General features: G+C 46.7%; 1 long non-coding RNA gene across 1 annotated transcript; it reads left to right on the top strand.

Annotated features, from left to right (window-relative positions):
• Window positions 1–15,487: 15,487 nt before the first annotated feature.
• On the top strand, window positions 15,488–19,741 carry LOC138102683 (uncharacterized). The gene is made up of 3 exons (XR_011147474.1): window positions 15,488–15,764; window positions 15,856–16,504; window positions 19,567–19,741. It is a non-coding gene; the product is annotated as an uncharacterized lncRNA (long non-coding RNA).
• The last annotated feature ends 365 nt before the right edge of the window (window positions 19,742–20,106 follow it).

Consider the following 20,106-nt stretch of genomic DNA (forward strand, 5'->3'; position numbering starts at 1 on the left):
ATATGGGTTTCAGATAGTTAAATTGTATTAAAGTAAGAACATTGTTCTGGTTTGGCCGAATTTAGAAATATATCCGCTGAGAGAAGGTACAACCACTCCTCCCCCACCAGGTTTGGGAAAAATAAATTTTCCTCTAAGGAAAGTGGAGAAGATAAAAACTATTTATTTAACAAACACACGGGAAAAGGAAAATAATGTTAAATAATAAAATCTTTCGCTGTCAAAGAAAACCTGGGAAAGTGTTAGAGTCCTCCCTTTGGTCTCCTCGGAGCTGAGACTTGGCCCAAGGCCAGGCCCTCTGTGCCCAGCGGAAAGTCCTCTTGATGTTCTCTGAGGTCGAAGCAGTCCAGTAGAAAAGGGAGAAAATACGAAATTCCAGGGAAGGAAAAGCAAAGTTCAACTCTCAGTCTCCGGAGAAAAAGAAGCTGAACAACTGGCCAAAAGCTGACTGGAAAGCAGCAAGCCGGGTGCCTCCTCCCACCCCTGCCACAGCTGGTGTCCTGGGTTGCAGTGTATTCTATTACCAACCTCATGAGCTGTTGAAATCAGGTGGGGCAGTGTTTCCTTGCCTCCTCCCCCCAGACTATCTTGCTGTTAATGGCCCATCATTGTCCTGCTGCATGACTCAGAGATAACTCCCTCCGGACCATCTTCTGTTAATGAGCCTAATCAACACTTGGCCTCATGACTCATTACCCCATTGTGAGATGCTCCACCCAGAGGGAGGAACCAAGCATCCCATCGTGGATATAATCTGAGACTCTGAACACCAGAGACAACCCTTTTCCACTGGATTTCCAGAGGACAGGAGCTACACAGCCACTACTGGACTTTCTGAGGAAGAGCAGACCCTTTTTCTACAGGATCACCACTTCAGAGGACTGCAACCATCATTCTACCAGATTGCTACCACCACCCTGCCTAACATGGACTCAGGTTGTATATTGACTCTGTCAGTTTGAACCAGTATTTTCTTTTAGTCTTTCTTTTTGGCCTTTTCTTTAATTTTCCCTATTAAATTGTTATTCTGACTTGGTGCCTCCCACTGGTTTGTTTTCAATCTAACACAGCTGGGAAAAAAAAAATTGCTATTTCTGTGTGACCTTCAACAAGCTGCAAACTGCTTTGAGAAAGTTTTGTTTAGTTTTTCCTTCCCCCTCTCAGGCTTATTTAAGGGGCATAGAAAGGCACAAAGTTAATTTCTGGGCATAGGGCAGCGACATGGGATACACATCATAACGTCACCCCAAGACATTCCACCCCTTATCCCATATCGTTCGCTCAATGCCCAAACTAATATATTCTAACTCTACACACACACATCAGTACATACATATATATATATACACAGCTATGTACAAACAGTGACCCTCAGCAAGCAGTGGCATACAGGCATTTCACACTACAGGTGGTTTTCACACAACAATCAGATCTCCCTGTGGTACTCCATGTATTGTTCCATCTTTCTGCATTATCCACCATGTGCAACCAGGTCCCTGCGCAAAAAACAACCCCACAGATGGGTTTGTCTGTACTCAAGGCAGAATTAATCCACACAGTCTTTCCTACCAGACCTCTGACATGCACTACTGAGACCTTATCTCCATCTGTTGGATGCAGGGATTCAGATTGGGCTGGACCAGCTCTATTGATGGAACCTCGGGTGTTAACTAACCAGGTGGCCTTTGCTAGATGTTGCTCCCAATTTTCGAAAGTTCCCCTACCCAGTGCCTTCAGGGTGGTTTTCAACAATCCATTGCACCGTTCCACTTTGCCTGCAGCTGGTGCATGGTAAGGGATGTGGTACACCCACTCAATGCCATGTTCTCTAGCCCAGGTGTTAATAAGGCTATTCTTAAAATGAGTCCCATTGTCAGATTCAATTCTCTCAGGGGTGACATGCCTCCAAAGGACTTGCTTTTCAAGGCCCAGGATGGTGTTATGGGCAATAGCATGAGGCACAGGGTAGGTCTCCAGCCATCCAGTGGTGGCTTCTACCATTGTGAGCACATAGCGCTTGCCTTGGCGGGTTTGAGGCAGTGTGATGTAATCAATCTGCCAGGCCTCCCCATACTTCTATTTGGACCATTGCCCACCATACCACAGCTGCTTCACCCGCTTGGCCTGCTTGATTGCAGCGCGTGTCTCACAGTCATGGATCACCTGGGAGATCTGGAAGCAAACTGCTTTGAAAAAGTTTTGCTCAGTTTTTCCTTCCCCCTCTCAGGCTCAGTTTAGAGGCATAGAAAGGCACAAAGTTAATTTCTGGGCAGCAACATGGGATACACATCATAAAGTCACCCCAAGACAAACATTTACTTTACTGAGACTGCAAAGGCCAGTTTAGGGATTCAGAACAATGAATGCTTATTCAAAATTTTCCCACAAATGACACATGCAAATCTTACTCGGGTGTATTGATTTTTCAAGGCCTGGTTTTTGGTAGTGGGGGGGCCACAGTGGTGGCTTCTGTGGGAAGCTCCTAGAACCTTCCAGCATGTCCCTTATGGCTCTGAAGATGGACGTGCTTCTGGCCAAGCCCGGGCCAATTAGAAATTACTGTAGCACCTCTCTGATAACATATTTAAGAAGAAAATCAAAACAAAGGTTGTGGCGCAAGTGTAATTTTCCACCCTGAAAAGAGTGGTGTGAGAATATGTGAGAGGAGAACAACAGGCAGACACCAAGGTCAGTGAAGAAGGAGGGGGAGCGGGTGCTCCAGGTGCCGGAGCCGAGATTCCTCTGCAGGCCATGGTGAGGACCATGGTGAAACAGGTTGTCCCTCTGCAGCCCATGGAGGTCCACAGGGGATGCAGAAATCCATCCGCAGCCTGTGGAGGAGGTGCCCATGCTGGAGCAGGTGGATGCCTGGAGGAGGCTGTGATCCTGTGGGAGACCCATGGAGACAGGGGGCCTGCTCCCAGGCTGGAGCAGCCTGTCCTTGAAGGATTGCATCCTGTGGAAGTGACCCGCGCTGCAGCAGTTTGAGGAGGACTGTTGCCCATGGGAGGGACTCATGTTGCAGCAGGTCGCAGGGAGCTGCTGCTCATGACATGAAGCCAAATCCGAGAAGTTCACAGAGAACTGTCTCCTGTGGGAGGGACCCTACGGTGCAGCAGGGGGAGGACTCCTCTGTGATACATGAAGGAACAAGACTCACCAACAACAGAGATGCAGGTGAATCTAAGGTTTATTCAGAAGCATCAGTATATATATCCTTACTTCTAAGAGCTTTTTTGGTTACAGTTTACAGACATGATCACAGTCCTACAATAAATCTGTCTTCTTAACATTTTCTATTGTTCTCTCCAAGGCTATGGTAAAGGAGCGTGAAGAGTGTGAGTAAAGCATGTGTGTCTTATGTCGACATAGAAGTAGAAACTCATTCATTCATTTCTATCTCAGGTGCATGCTGTGTCAGAGAGACCTTCTGCTGGTACTGCTGGTGCTGCTGCTGTCGTTCTCTGTTTAACTCTTTCCTTATACCAACACCTGTTAACCTAACAACTCCTCATTTTTTTTTTTTTTTTTGGAGTCATGGACAAAGCAAGTGCAACCATAGCTTGTTTTTGTGTGCCTTTAACGACTCTGATTATTTTGAAAAGGACAAGACAGAAAATTAAAAAAGATATCACTGCTAATCCAATAAAAACCCAAACTCGTAAATTTATTCCTGAAAACCAATTTTTTGGATTTAGCCAAGTAAGATCATTTTTTAAGTCTGTCAGTACCTTTTGCTTCTCTAGAGTTTGCAAATCTCTAAGTTGATCTTTTAACTGAGTGTGAAGTGAGTGGATATCTTGTCTTAGGGCTTTGTCAAAGGCTCCTTGGAGGTGGTTTTTGATTGTTTCTCAATTTTGTTCCATTTTATTCCATGGAAGAGGAGTGACACATAGAGTTATGTATGTGTGCTGGTTTGGACAAATTTGGAGGACAAATATCCTCTGATAGAAGGCAGGTTATAACCACCTTCCCCCACCAGGTTTGGGAAAAAAAGAAATTTTCCTCAGAGGAAAGTGAAAGAGATAAAAACTATTTATTTAACAAACGCACAGGAAAAGGTTAATAATGCTAAATAATAAAACCTCTTGCTGTGGAAAGAAACCTGGGAAAATTTCAGAGTCCTTCCGTAGTCTCTCTCCCCCTCCTTGGAGCTGGGTGGTGGTGGGCCCACCCCCGGGCCTCGGTGGAGAACTCTCCCAATGTGTTCTGATGTTGAAACAGTCCAAAAAAGAAGAAGGGGAAAAAACCAAAGTCCCAGGAAAAACAAAGTTCAGCTCTCAGTCTCTCTCCAGAGAAAAAGGGACAAAAGCTGGCTGAAAAGCAAGCAGGGTGATTCCTCCCCTCTTGCTGCTGTTAGAAGCAAAGGAGTCTGTATGTGTGTCCTTGAACAACCACTTTGAGAAGTTTGCTCGGTTTTTTTTTTCCTCTCCCCCCTCTCAGGCTCAGTGTAAAGCCACAGAAAGGCACAAAGTTAATTTTCTGGGCATAGAGCAGCGATAGGAGATACACATCATAAAGTCACCCCAAGACACCAGTATACTGTAGTTTGATATCCATTGGCAACACCAATCTTCCATTCCCAGGAAGGCCTGCATCTCCCTTAGGTTATGGGGCTCTGGAAGTAGATAGATGGCTTCCTTCTGTTCTCTGCTGAGTTGTCGATGTCCATGGAAAATTTCCAGGCCCAGGTATACTACTGTTTCCCTGGCAACCTGTGCCTTCTCTTTTGAGACCCAATACCCACTTTGGCCTAAAAAGTTCAACAGACTTACAGTAAACTGGATGTAGTCATCTCGCGTCTTGGCTGCTATCAAGATATCATCAACATACTGGAGTGCCGCGGTGCCCACGGGGTGGCTAGCTCGTGGGCTGAGCACCAGGCAATAGCCTTGCCTGCCACAGTAGCATAGGACGGGCGCCAAGGGAGAGCAGGAGGCTAAGCAAGGTCCAGGCAAGGCTCCCTTTAGCCACTGATGGAAAAGGCGCAAGGAGAGACGAAACAACGAGGGACTCTTCTCGGGGGGACAGGAATGGGTTTATTGGAGCCTGGGAGAGAGGGGACGAGAAGAGCCAAGAAAACGTCTCTGGCAGGGGATTTTCTACCCCACTGCTCAGGGCGGAGCAATCATAGAACATCCAATAACAGAACAGACAAGGGGTGTTACATAGGCGGGGATGCATACAACTTAACCAATGGGGAGAGAGGTAGGCGGAGAGGGTGAGCACGGGCCAATGACAGAGTGATGTGGTGACCAAAGGAGGGGAGAGCGGTGGTCATTGCAGACGTGAAGGGCGTCACGTATTTCCTGCCTTGACTAACGAAGTTTTTGCCAGACAGCCTGAGGGTGTCTATGTTGTGGCGGGCAGCTATCTTAGGGTTCCTGGGCCTCATGAGAATTAAACCACTGGACCTGACACTGAATCGTGCCATAAATCAAATCCCTCCTGATGGGATAGAATTTTCTAAAAGTCCTTGCAAGGAGTTTCAAAGACAAACCAAGACTTTTCCTTGAGTTTCAATGCTGCCAGATAGTTGTTTATTAAGTCTTATCAAAGAAACAGAGTCACTAGCATGACCCAGGTACAGCATAGAAGACAGAAAAGCAGGAGTGAGCTCTACTATCAAGATTTACACAGCTTTTAATGATATTTTAACCAATATTTACTAAAAACGTACATTATTTTCACTTTCCTACCAATTATTCAGTAACACGACTAGGAACTGCAGAATTTTCTATCCAATCATTCCAAACTGCTTTTACTGCAGAACATGGAATAGTAGAAGAAGGAGAAGAAGGTTTAGAGAACAACAACAATCCTCCATTTTGATATTTTTTACTCTTATCTATTTACTACAAAGAGAAGCCCAAAACCTCTAAATTTTTTACCCAGTGACAATCTTACACAGTAGTCTATCACCTAATTCACACCACTGTATTTTCTAGTTCTTGTCTGACTGCTGGTAATTTTTTCCAAGGTTGGGGGCTAAAACAGTGTTGTTCGGGGGGTAACAACCCTTAAAAACAGGCAGAGAAATATTTTCGGCACTCTGGGTTCCTACAGGACCTTTTGTCCAACAGGGCCCAGGACATCCTGGCAAGAGCCATGGCTCACTGCAACACTGGAGAACAGCTCCTCCTGGTTCTTGTTTCCTCCAGTCCTCAAGCTCCTTTGCCAGCTGGTTTCCGAATATGGTCAGGCTGGTTTTGAATCCTTGTGGTAAAACTGTCCAGGTGAGCTGGGTCTTTCTCCCTGTTTCTGGATTCTCCCACTCAAAAGCAAAGAGTTCTTGGCTATTCTTATGCACAGGAATGCAGAAAAAGGCATCCTTAAGATCTAAAACAGTGAACCGCCCTAATTCATTTGTTAGTGTGGTCAAAAGTGTGTAAGGATTCGATACCCCTGGGTGTATGTCCTCTGTTATCTTGTTGATTTCCCTCAAATCCTGTACCAACCTGTAGCTTTTACCATCAGCTTTCTTTACTGGCAAGACTGGTGTGTTGTACCTGGATTCATATTCCACTAACAACCCAAATTTGAGAAACTTTTTAATCACAGGTACTAATCCCTTGAGAGCTTCTAATTTCAGAGGATATTGTCTTTGCCTTACTGGTGTAGCCCCTGCTTTGAGTGTGATACTCACAGGTTCAGTTTTTTTGAATCTCCCAGGAGAATCATTGGCCCACACTATTTCAATGACAGCCTCTTCAACTTCTTTGGGAATTTTTCCATGGCATTCCTGTACAAGTATAGCAGCTGCTTTGATAATTTTAGATTCTGGGATTATAACTTTCACTCCCCCCTCCTTGGGAAACTTAATTTCTGCTTCTAGTTTTCCCAGTAAATCTCTGCCCAATAATGGCATTGGGGAATTTGGCATATACAGGAACTGGTGAGTGTCACACAGAGATAGCGACTTTTTTTCCTCAGCTGCGGCAGGGAAGCGAGGAAGCACCCGGCTTGCTGTTTTCCAGTCAGCTTTTGGCCAGTTGTTTCAGTTTCTTGTTCTCCGGAGAGAGAGAGACTGAGAGTTGAACTTTGCTTTCCCTTCCCTGGAATTTCGGATTTTCTCCCTTTTCTACTGGACTGCTTCAGCATCAGAGCACATTGGGAGGACTTTTCACCGGGCACAGAGGACCTGGCCCTGAGCCAAGCCCCAGCTCTGAGGAGACCAAAGGGAGGACTCTAACACTTTCCCAGGTTTTCCCTCCACAGCGAAAGATTTTATTATTTACCATTATTTTCCTTTTCCTGTGTGTTTGTTAAATAAATAGTTTTTATCTTCTTCACTTTCCTTCGAGGAAAATTTATTTTTCCCGAACCTGGTGGGGGAGGGGTGGTTACCTGCCTTCTCTCAGCGGATATATTTCTAAATTTGGCCAAACCGGAACACCCCTGTAGCTCTGATCATATCCACAGTGTCTTGACTCAGTTTACCTTTTAAAGTATTTAACACAGAATACGTTGCCCCTGTATCAACAAGAAATTCAACATCATCATTCCCCAGCTTAGCTACAACCGAAGGCTCTGCTGGGGAAGTTGCCTTTGATCCTCGTCAATCCGTATTTACAGTGAGTTCCAAAACTGGGGGCTTCTTTTCTGCTTTGTGATGGATGCCCATTTTTCCAGTGCCCCTGCTTCTTTAAAATTGTGCACTGGTCCTCAGCTAGGGAAAAAGGGGGATCCCTTTTTGATGTGTCAGATGACTTTCTCTTATCATACTTCTTATGGTGGGGTTTATGATGTTTATCTTTGTCTGCTAAGTCTCTGTTCTGGTAGAATGTCATGGGTTAGCAAAGCATAGTCTCGCAAGTGATGTTCTTGCAAAGTGGTTCTTACAGCTCCTCTATGACCTGGCTAGTTTGAATATGGAAAATTTTTTAAGCCACTTAAAATTGTGACCGCCTATGTGGCCCACATTTAAGAATAGACAAACCCCGGGCAGAGCTCTCTCTTATTTCGTGCGCTGGGACAGGTGGCAGCGGGCCCTGTGCGGGGGCCGGCGCACCTGGCCCAGGCCCTGCTCGGGCCAGGCTGGGCTGGGACACAGCCATCCTGGAGCCAATAGGCTTTGTTCCACCCGCGCCCCCCCCCCCCCCCCCCCCCCGCCCCCCTACAGCCCTGCTATGGGCAGACAGAGCGGCCTGGCTCCCCCTCTCCAGTGTGGCCAAGATTCAGCTGAAAGCTGCCCACCGCTGCCTGGCAAAGATCATGTGACCAACAGCGATAAGCGACATTCCAGCTGCAAGGCCTGGGTGAGATTAAATGTTTTAGTGCTGTGAAGAGCTGAATACCTGAGGGAGGAGAAAGAGGAGATGCTTAAAGCTGAAATTCTGTTGTAAAGCTATGATGTATCAGAGTACCCATTGTAATGTCATGAAGGCATGGAGGGTGGAGCGTTCAACTCGTACTTGTAAGCAAAAGCACCTGCGCTGAGATAGGCAGATGCTGAAGCAGCTGTAATTTGATGAGAAGTTTGAAAAGGGAGAGATGGAAGTGATGAGGACTCTCGCTCCACATGGAAAGGAGAAGACCTCAGTTCCTAGAGATGCTCCCAGAGATAATCCTAAGGATGAAGATGGGGAGGACCCTTTGCTCCCAGGGAAGGGGGAGGGCCTCTTTTCTTAGAGATGAAATGCTCCCAGAGATGAGTAAAGAGAACTTTTGTTTCTGAACTGCTCAACCTTAAAATTGTACCCCAGTGTCTCGGTTTGAAAGACAGGTGTCTGCTAAGGAAGGCAGAAGGCTGCTCTGGTGCCCTGGGATCCCGGGGAAGGATGGAACAAAAAAGCTTCACAAACGGCTGGGCAGCTGATCCTGGACTCCCGGAACAGCAGGCTGGAATGGCAGGCCGGAACGGCAGGCACAAACACAAATCCCGGGTGGCAGACGAGATGTATCCAAAAGGGGAACCCCCCGGGGCTCCAGGCAGGCAGGGAAAGCAGCCTTGGGATCCCGGTGTTGTTTCCAGCAGAAAGGAAAGACGCCAAAAACGGGAACCAGCAGCTCTTCTCTCCGTGGCTTCTCTCTCCAGACGCTGAGAGCGAACTCCCAACACGCCCAGGTGAAACAAAGAGTAGCCAGGCCCACCCCACCCCCAAACGGGCTGCTGCTTTTGTCTTTCTTAAGTACAGTCATTTGTCCCCTAGCAACATGCATATGGGAGAAAATTCCTCTAACAGAAAAAAACTAGGACAAAACTAAAACCCCAACACCCAGTAATTCAAGATTGGACCCTCGAAAGCAGTTGTGGGAAAAGCTGCAAGTCGGGGGAAGGGACTCACATGCAAGCAGAGAACCAACCTGGGCGGCTGTCTCATTGTGATAATGTTTTCATAGCATGGACAAGAAGAGACTTCTCTTTCTAAATGGACTGAACAAGGTTATTATGGAAGTGGTAAAGAGACTGAACATCTTAAGGGTTGTCTTTTTACATTGTCAGTGGGAGAAGAGGGAGAACGGTGGGAGGGAGGAGAAAAGTTCTGAAGGTGTGGTATGATTTTTTTTTTCCTTTTTCCCTCTTTTAGGTCTGTTAATAAACTTCTTTATATTCTTTCAAGTTTGGTGCCTGCTTTGTATTTCTCCTAATTCTTATCTCACAGAAGATAAACAGTAATGAGTATTTTGGACCAAACCACTACACTAAATTGGTGTTTCTCCCTGGTTACAAACCGAACCCGCTACATATACCTTCCAGGCCACATTCAACAATTTACTTATGTCTGGTGGCCCATCTGTCTTTTGCAGCTTTTTCTTTATGTCATGAGCTGCTTGACCTATAAACAGGTAGGCCAGGTGGATCTGCTGCTCAGGTGAGTCAGAGTCTCGGGTAGTGTATTTTTCTGAAGCGTCTTTAAGCTTATTTAGAAACTCTGTGGGGGTCTCATTTGGATTTTGTTTGATCTCATATAAGCTAGCCCAATTCACTGCTTTAGGAACGGCACATTTTAACCAAACCACCATTCATTTTTGGTATCACTTCAGCTTTTCCATCTGTTCTGAGACATTGGGATCCTAGCCAGGGTTTGCTAGGGGATAGATATCATTAACTGGCCCCTGGCGACTCCCAGTGTCAATTTGAGTTTTTATAGCAGATATAGCAGCTTTGTTGACCATTTCTCTCTCTGTATTATCCAATAATTCATCTAGCATAACATTTAGATCACGCCAATCTGGGTTTTGGGTTTTTATGGCCATTTCCAAATGCATAGCTACTCTCTCTGGGTTGTCCCTGTACTTCTTAATTGAGTTTTTCCACTGCTGTAATTCTCCGACGGACAACAGTGTCTTTATATAAATCACTCCTTGATTTCCCACAGCCTGTCTCAGAGGTGCTTCTAATGAAAGTTCTTCCTCCCCCCCTTTATCTGTTTTGGACCTTGTGTGTTTAGCGACGGGACCAACTGCTTTCATAGCTTCTCGGGCTATCCTGCCCCTTCTTCTACCACCCTCCCCGTGGGAACCATCTGTATCGGAATCATCCAATTCGCTTTTAATTGAAATTGCTTCATTGGTTTTAAAGATTGTTCCAGCCGAATGTTGATCAGGAACTGTCTCGCTTTTTGCGGCAGTGGAGGGGTAGGGAGGCAGGGGTTCAAGCAGCTTCTCCCATCCCTAGCTCCGCAAGAGGCGCCTGGGTCCGGGCCATCCCGTCTGCCCTCAGCTTTACCATTGTCCGCGTCGCAGGGTGGGGAGAGCGAGCGGCTCTTCCTGTCTCTGGCTCGGAAACTTGCAATTCGCTGCACTGGCGAAGGTACTTGGAACCGCCCGTGCTCATTTCTGCCTTCACTTCCGTGTTCAGGGAGCTGGGGGAAAGGCGGCCAGCCCGCCCCTTCCCCTCCCCCTTCCCCATCTCTGCCTCTGGAAAAGTCAGGGGGCGGTGGCCAGTCTGCACCTTCTCCGCCTCTGGGGTGGTAAGGGGACCCTGGCATACCCACATCTCTCCCACCTCCGTGCCCGCCCTCTGCCCTTGACGAGGCTGGGGTGGGGGGAGGCCCCGCACTGCTCCTCTGGCTTGGAGCTGGCCGCTCCCTCCCTCGCCCTCACTCGGACGGCAGCGGAGGTGGCGGCGGCAGCAGTGGCGGCGGCAGCGGTGGCGGCAGAGCCACTGCCCCTCCACCCCCTGCCCCCACCCCCACCTGTGCGGGCTGCCCCGGCGACGGCCGAGGCGGCCGAGGTGGTGGCGGCAGAGCTGCCGCTCCACCACTCCCCTGCCCCCACCCCCACTGGCTGCCCCATTCCTCTGTCCCCTATCCCCACCTGTGCAGGCTGCCCCGGTGGTTCAACGGGGGAGGGGGGGGGGGGGAGAGCCCCCCCATTGCGCAAAGCTGGGGCCACCATATTGTTGCCCACCGACCACAAACACAAACCAACAGAGAGTCAGTTTATGCGGTGCTTTATTCAGGGCCCGGGGACCTGGGGACTGGTGTCCCAAATCAGGCTTCCCGAAGGCCTATCGTTTCACTCAGCTCTTTATACAGTTTCAAACATTGGCACACATACAAAACATTAACAATTGATAATCATACCCCAAGCCGTATATCTTCATGGTTGTCTAGTCTTAGATAATGCTCAACGAACTCCCACCACTGAAATCCCCCTTGCATGCCACATATATCGACCCAGAACTATTTACTTTTAGACATGTTCTCCATGCCCAGCTAATTCACTACTCCTAACTTCCCCACCCAGCACATTCCATTCCTGTTTCCCAAGAGAACTATTTCTACACCTGAGGCCTTACAGCCTAGCAGAGCCTTAGCCTTACTACTTCTAAAATCCAATATCCTATCCTTTTTGTAACAAGTCCCCCCTTTTGAGCATCCTTCGAGCTTCTTCTGGGTTCGCAAGGATGCTCAACAATTCATGTTGCCGTTTCGCGATAAGCAGGAGGTGGAGTGGCTGGTTCTGCCAGAACTTCTCTTCGCATTATCGCCTTCATTATTCGCCGAGAGTGTTGACCTTCCTTGACAATCATTCCTAAAAGACACTTATATACTATTAAGGCAACTAAAATGATTATAACAATCATGATTCCATACTGTACAATTGAGGATATCCATCCGGACATCCGAATTCCCAGGGAGCTGAACAGTTCTCCAACCCAATTATGTTCTGCCTCTTTCTGAATATTATTCACCTTTCCTTCAATCTGTTCTAATTGACTTATATCCTTTTCTACTTCCTGTGTAACATTCGGGATGTGAATGCAGCAATGATCATCTCTACCATGCAGATATCCACATATGCCATGCTCCTTCAACAATATCATATCTAAAGCCATCCGATTTTGAATTGTCATCCTAGACGTAGCTTGTAACTGCAGATTTAAGTCCTTGAATCCCTTCTTGGTCACAGCCGCCAACCTTTCTGTTTGCCCCAACAATTTGTACAACATTTCCCTGCTTCGATATGATGATATTGGTGCAAAGAGAGATTTTAATACCCACCCAAATTTAACTCCTGAAGAAGGTCCATGCCAATCTTCCCCTTCTTCTAACCCTATGTCTCCAATTTCCTGACTTATATCTCGCTTATGTCTCATTTGTATTTCTGAGGCCGTCAATTTTGTCGATTTCCAAAAAGGACAAAGAGTTGGAACTCCTAAAGTAATTTGTGTAGTTGGACCATCTACCGGCATATGAGTGGTCCAATGTCCATGACCCATTACCCAAACTAAATTTCCTGGAGCTCGGATTGATGTAGTTTTACAGTTTAACTCTCCTTCTGTATTTTTGTCTTTTATCGTGTGGTTATATCCCCTACATTCACAGCCAAATCTCAAAAGTACCTTTACAGGCAGTAGACTCACAGACTCACTTGGGCTGTCACAAGTGAAGACCTTAGTGCAATTCCAATCGGTCATTCCAGGTGCATCTTTTCTCCAACTACCCTGTCCTTGATAGGTCTTTGAGTAAGTTTGATTTTTCCGTCCCTTCCAATAAATACACCATTGAACTGTTCCTATGTAACTATAGGTTTCTAACAAACTAGGTCCCCAGATTGTCTGCCATTGCTCCATGGTAGTTGTGTTTGTAACATTCTGGCATATTATTTCAAAATATTGTTCAGTTGCCGGGACTTGTAGCGTTTGCCTCTCATCGTATTCACACCATCCTACTCCATGGAATCTTCCGATTTTGGTAAATACAGCATTCGGAAGCTTGTAACAATCTGCTCGGTTCCCCGGGGTTTTCCAGTGTTTCCTTATCACATTTGTCCGATTAACCAATTTAGTTCGGATCCTAGTCTCCTGGGTACAACTTAAGGTAACTGTTCGATTAGATGCAGGCATGTCTGGAGCTGGTATAATTCCCCATGGTATAGGATCTCCTGCCGCATGGGGCAAAGGCAGACATGCAGTGATTGCTGATACATTTTGTGTTTGCCCAAAATCCCTAATTAACCCCACAATCAGATTCTCTGGTTTGGTTCGGATTTCATCCTCTGGTACCTGCCGAGTCACCCTTGTTCTTTCAACATAAACACTAATCATCCCGGTTGCCCACCAATCATCTCGAGCAACCCAACACCAGTATTGTCCATTATCTTGCTGTTCCAGGACCTCTTTAATTACTAACACTATTTCTTGGGGTTTTCTTCTAATTTGATATTTCCCTTGAGCCACCAAGTTCTGTCCTCCAAACCACCATTCATACTCAGTGTAGCTTTCAGTTGGTATCCTACATCTTAAAACCAAATCCTGCCCTTCCTTTGCGTTATATATTTTCTGTTCAGGCTTGATTCCTCGATCCTGTTGTAATACCACTTCTACCTTCCTGACCCCATAACCTCCCCTATTACCACAAACGAGAACACAAAGGTATTTACCCTCCGATCTACCAATCTCTGAGTTCGTTATATTCAACCATCCTCTGCTTTCATTTCCCTGCGTACACCAACTTGTCCCTTGTACCTGTGGATTCCACATTTCCTGTGTCGTGTTCCATTTCCACCATTTCATTCCAATCTGTTTCTGACACCCTGTCTCAAATTTATGAGTACATTTTATTCTGAGGGGAGGTCCGTCCCACATATCTACTTTCCCATTTGGGAGAGTCACCTGGACCTTATTTTCCGGTTCTGTTTGGGAGATATTTAAAATGTCAAGATTTACGAATCCATAATCATAACTCCCTTTTATCCAAACTATACAAGCATATTTCCCTGTTCTGGCCTTTGTTACATTGGATATCTGCAGGGTAGTCCTACCTTTTTGCTGCTTCTCATCCCAGACCGTTTCTACTCCTTTATCTTGAATTTGATCCTTGGTGATCCATTTCCATCGTGCCCTGACTCTGTCCCATCCAGCTCCCTGGTCATCGACAAACAAACATGTGAGATTTACATTTGAATTCTCTGGTACCCACACCCTCGATTCAGGTATTGTGATTTTAACAAAGGTTTCAACAATTATTATTTTACTCAAGAGTAACAACAACAGCATTAATTTTTGGCTTTGAACACCATTCTTGTGGGAGATAGGGGTTCCACCGACCATCGGGAGGGGACCTTTTTGACCCGTGTGTAATGGATCCAGCTGTTGATCCCGTCGACCTTGACGGCGGTGTAAGTTGTCATTATCACTTGATGGGGGCCGTCCCATGTTTCCTTCAGAGGCTCCACCGACCAGTTCTTCATATAAACTTGGTCTCCTGGGTGAATATCGTGAGCAGGAGTGTCCAGAGGTAACGGTCGATTCCACTCCAGCGTGGATCTCAGTGCTGCAAGGGTCTTATTTAAAGACAAAACATAATTTACAATCATCTGATCCCCAATTACATGTGGGTCCCCTTGATAGGTTACAGCATGATATGGTTTGCCGTACAAAATTTCATACGGACTTACCCCTATCCTTTCTCGTGGTTTAATCCTAATCCTCAGAAGGGCTAGAGGCAATGCTTGGGGCCACTGTATTTTAGCTTCTTGACAAATCTTTTTAATTTGATTTTTCAGAGTTTGATTCATTCGTTCCACCTGACCACTAGATTGAGGTCTCCAGGGGGTGTGTAAGTGCCACTGAATTCCCAGAATAGTAGAAACTTCCTGCACGATTCCTGCAGTAAAATGTGGTCCTCTATCTGATGATATTCCTAAAGGAACCCCAAACCTCGGAATAATTTCCTTGAGAAGGGTTTTCACTACCTCCTTGGCCTGGTTCGTCCTGCAAGGGAAAGCTTCGGGCCATCCTGAAAAGGTGCACACATAAACTAGTAAGTACTTGTATGCCTGAGATTTTGGTAACTCGGAAAAATCTATTTGCCAGTAATCCCCTGGTTGTGGCCCTACACGTATTTTCCCCATTTGGACTTGTCTTCTAACCAACGGGTTATTTTTAATGCAAATCGGGCAGGTGGCATTTATTCTTTTGGCCATTGTTATCATCGAATTAGAGAGTACTATTTTCTTTAGATGTTCTACCAATGCTTCTGCACCACAGTGGAGTTTGTTATGTTCAGTTTCCATGACTACTTTCATTAATTCCACTGGCAGTATAACTTGTCCGACCGGTGTTACATACCATCCTACAACATTCCTTCTTGCTCCAGTGAATTGTGCCAACCGTTCATCCTCCGGAGAGTAGCACGGTTTCTCTTCCAAATAAGGTGCAGCGGGATTTTCTCTTGTCGGTATCAGAGCCATTTGAGTCCAGACCAATCTGGCTGCCTTTTTCGCAGCTTCATCTGCCATCCGATTCCCCTGAAATTCCTTCCCGGAGTCTGCTTGATGACCTCGGACATGCATGATCGCTACTGCTTTAGGTAAGTGTACAGCTTCCAACAACTGAATTATTACTTCCTTATGTTTGATCTGTGAGCCTTGAGAGATCAAAAGTCCTCTTTCTTTCCACAGAGCCCCATGGATGTGAACTACACCAAATGCATACTTTGAATCAGTCCAAATGTTCACTTTCCTGTCTCTACTAAGGACCAATGCCCTTACCAACGCCCATACTTCTGCTTTTTGCGCTGAAGTTTCCGGAGGCAGTGCTTTAGCTTCCACTATTTCCTGGAGTGTCACCACAGCATACCCTGCATACCTGGTTCCATGCTCCATAAAACTGGATCCGTCCGTAAACAGCTCCACATCGGGATCTGCCATCGGGACATCTTTCAGATCTTCACGGCTGGCATACACTTGTTCGATCACCTCCACGCAGTCATGCTCCAGTTCTCCTTCCTCTTGGGTGGACCTAAGGAATTCTGCTGGATTGAGATGGTTGGTTATTTTCAATTCAACATCATCTTGTTCCCGCAACTGAGCCTGGTACTGCATCATTCTGCTGGAGGAGAGCCAATGCCCCCCTTTTTGTTCCAAGACGGCTATGACCATGTGAGGTACATATACCGTGATGTGTTTTCCCAGTGTCAGTTTCCGTGCCTCCTGAATTAGGATTACCGTAGCAGCCACTGCTCGCAAACACCCTGGCCACCCTCCGCTCACCATGTCCAGCTGTTTCGAGAAGTACCCCACGGGCCTCTTCCATGACCCCAATCGCTGTGTGAGTACTCCTAAAGCTAATCTCTGCCTTTCATGCACATACAATTGAAAGTCTTTTGTCAGGTCAGGCAGACCCAGAGCGGGGGCCTCTTTGAGTGCTTGCTTCAATTCCTGAAAGGCCTTGTGCTGTGTCTTACCCCACTTGAATTCGGGTTCCTTGATTGTTTCATATAGTGGTTTGGCCATAAGTCCGAAATTCGGAATCCACAGGCGACACCAGCCGACCATTCCTAGGAAAGATCTTAGTTCCTGATTATTTCGTGGTACAGGGATTGCACAGATGGCTTGAATGCGGTTTACCCCTATTCTCCTGACTCCTTGTGATATTTCACATCCCAGATAAATCACCTTCTGTTGCACCAGCTGCGCTTTTTCCTTGGATACTCGGTATCCTGCCTGACCCAACATGTTTAATAGTTTAATTGTTAACTTTGAGCACAGTCCCCGCTCCTCTGTTCCCAGGAGTATGTCATCCACATATTGTAAAACAACATAAGAAAAAGGAGAATCTTTTACCTTGGTAGTTTTCCATTCCTCTAACTCCTTTGCTAGCTGGTTTCCAAAAATGGTGGGTGAACACTTAAATCCTTGTGGCAACCTGGTCCATGTTAACTGTCGCTTGCGGCAAGTGTCTGGGCTTTCCCATTCAAAGGCGAAAATGTGTCGACTCTCGGGGGCCAGTGGCATGCAGAAGAAGGCGTCTTTTAGATCAATCACTGTGAACCACTGAAAATTCTCAGAAATCGATGTTAACAATGTATATGGATTGGCCACCACCGGGTGTATATCTTTGGCAATTGCATTTACTGCTCTCAGGTCCTGCACCAACCTGTATTTCCCATTTGGTTTCCTTACCGGAAAGATTGGAGTATTAAATTACGATTCGCATTCTTGTAAAATCCCTAATGCTATAAATTGCGTGATCATTGGGGCAATTCCTTTCCTGGCTTCCAAACTGATAGGGTACTGTCGAACTCTTACCGGGTGTGCCCCTTCCTTTAATTCAATTTTCACAGGAACGGCTACCCTGGATCTGCCCGGGGTCCCTGTTTCCCATACCCACGGGACTACTGCCTGCTCTATTTCCTGGGGTATCTCCTCTGTCTTTGTCTCTTTAATCACAAAAAGTTTTGCCAGATTCCCCTCCGGGATTTCTAGTTTAGCACGCCCTTTCTCAAATATGATTTTTGCATCCAGTGCCGATAATAAATCTCTCCCCAACAAGCATTCCGGGCTGCTTGGCATATATAAAAACTGGTGATCCAATTCTTTGTTTCCAAATTTGATTTCCAGTGGCCGCAAGAATGACCTCTCCACCACCTCCCCCGACACCCCTACTACTTTCACAACTGAATCACTTAACGGTCCTATTTGTTCATTGATTGCAGAGAAAGTGGCTCCTGTATCTACCCTAAATTCCCTGGGCCCCCCGTCAACTTCCAGGACCACTTTTAGATCTTTATCTAGTCAGCTCTGATTTTGATAGTTCCCCATCATAAAGGCTTGAGCGACACCTTGTGGTCCTGGCGCGAAAGGGTTTAACCCGTCATTCGCATTCATTCCCTGATTCATGGGATTCCCTCCTGGAAAGTTATTCATCGGTGTCCCCATCCCCAAATTGAGGGGGCACTCATTCTTCCAATGACCTTCGGCGAAGCATCGGGCGCACTGATTGGGCCCCAATTTACCTCTACCCCTACGCATCATCTGGTTCCCTACATTCTGATTCACAAAACCTCCGAAACCACCTCTTCCCATGCCCCCGTTTCCTCTGCCTCGTCCCCTCCCCCGGCCTCTCACATTCATCTGACTTGCCTGTTGTAACACTGCCAACATGCTTGCTTGTTGCTTCTTCACTGCCTCTTTCTCTCTATTATTGTACACTTTCCACGCTACTTCAAGCATTTTCTCCAAGTCCCGAGTATCATTCCCTTCTAGCTTTTGTAGCTTCCTCCTAATATCCTCCTGTGACTGTCCCATAAATATCAAGGCCATTTGCAGTTTTCCTGCCTCTGATTCCACGTCTAAGTCTGTATACCTCCGCGCTATTTCTTTCAGCCTCTCCAAGAACGCAGATGGTGACTCTACCTTATCCTGTCTTACCGCATACAACTTAGACCAATTTAAAGTCTTTGGAATTCCCCTCTGAATTCCTTCCACCAACAGTTCCTGATAAACCTGCAACCTATGATACTCTTCTGCCAAATTAGGGTTCCATTCTGGATCTTCCCTTGGTACTATTTCATTCACATTCCCTATTCCTTGTAGTGCTGGTGCTCGCAACTGAATCATATCCCTTGCCCGATTAGACATAGCTTTAAATACCATCTCCTTTTCCGTAGAATCCATTATCGAGTCTAGCAACACCTGTGGGTCATTCCAGTCCGGATTCTGTGTCTTTATTACCATTTTCACCACCCGAGCCACTTTTTCAGGATTTTCTCTATAAGCTCCTGCAGATTGCTTCCAAATTATTAAATCATTGGGGGAAAACGGAACTTTCACTCTGACCCGATCCCCTGTTGGTCCAACTGCTTCTCGCAATGGGGCCATTAGATGTGCTCGAGAAGCGCTTTTTCCCCTGTCCAGACGCCCTCTGCGAGTACGCTGGGAGAGCGGAGTTCGGGATTGTTCCCTCCCTCTCTCCCTGGGTTCGGGAGTTCGGGATCGTTCCCTCTCTCCTTCCTCGGAGTCAGATTCCTCTTCCGAAGAATCTGAGTCCGGGAGGGGGAGGTTGACTGGGTCGGATGGTGATACCAACAAAGACACATCCTCCTCAGGCTCAGAAAACCGTAGCCTTCGCTCTTTACAACCCGCGCATTCCTCTGGTTCCGTTTCTAACACCATCATTCCACATTTCCTCTGCCAGTCCTTTTTTCCTATTAGCTGATAAAACAAATCCAAATAGGGTATCTCATCCCACTTCTCATTTTCCCGTAAATACCGCATCATGGGGGTTATAATTTCAGAATTAATAGTGCCATTCCACGGCCACTGCATCCCCCCAGTTTCATATTCAGGCCATACCGTATTACAATAATCAATCAATTCTCTTTTCCGCAGCTCCCGTCCCAATTTACCCTCCTTCCAATGACTTAGCAAACACCCGAGGGGAGAATCCTCCGGAATATCCTTATCTGAACTTGACAAAGCCCGAAACACCCGCAACGGCATCATTCCAGAGGTATGCAACCACACAATAACGCACACAACTAATAACACACAGACTAATACCAATACTAATTACCACAATGTCCAATTCCCTCCTTGCTTATCTCGTCGCCGCGAGAAGCAAGGGCTGGCTCTGCAAAGCTTTCGCTCTGTCTGACGGCCAGCGCCTAGGCTTTATAATCCCAAACCAATGCCCCAACCCTGCGAGTAGAGACTCGTCTTACCGGGCAGGCTACCACCACCGGTTTAAAAGGAATAAAGCACCTTGTGGGCTTACCTCACGGTTGTCCGTCGGACGCGGGGTCGGGCACGGGCTGATGTCTCCCCAGAAATCACCTGGTGCCGGCACGGAGCAGATCACCCCGCGAACCGCCCCTACGACCCCCGGAGTCCCACCTGGGTCGCCAGAAAACTGTTGCCCACCGACCACAA

This window comes from Aphelocoma coerulescens (assembly GCF_041296385.1).
Source record: "Aphelocoma coerulescens isolate FSJ_1873_10779 chromosome W unlocalized genomic scaffold, UR_Acoe_1.0 ChrW_unloc_scaf_1, whole genome shotgun sequence".
Classification (NCBI taxonomy): Eukaryota; Metazoa; Chordata; class Aves; order Passeriformes; family Corvidae; genus Aphelocoma; species Aphelocoma coerulescens.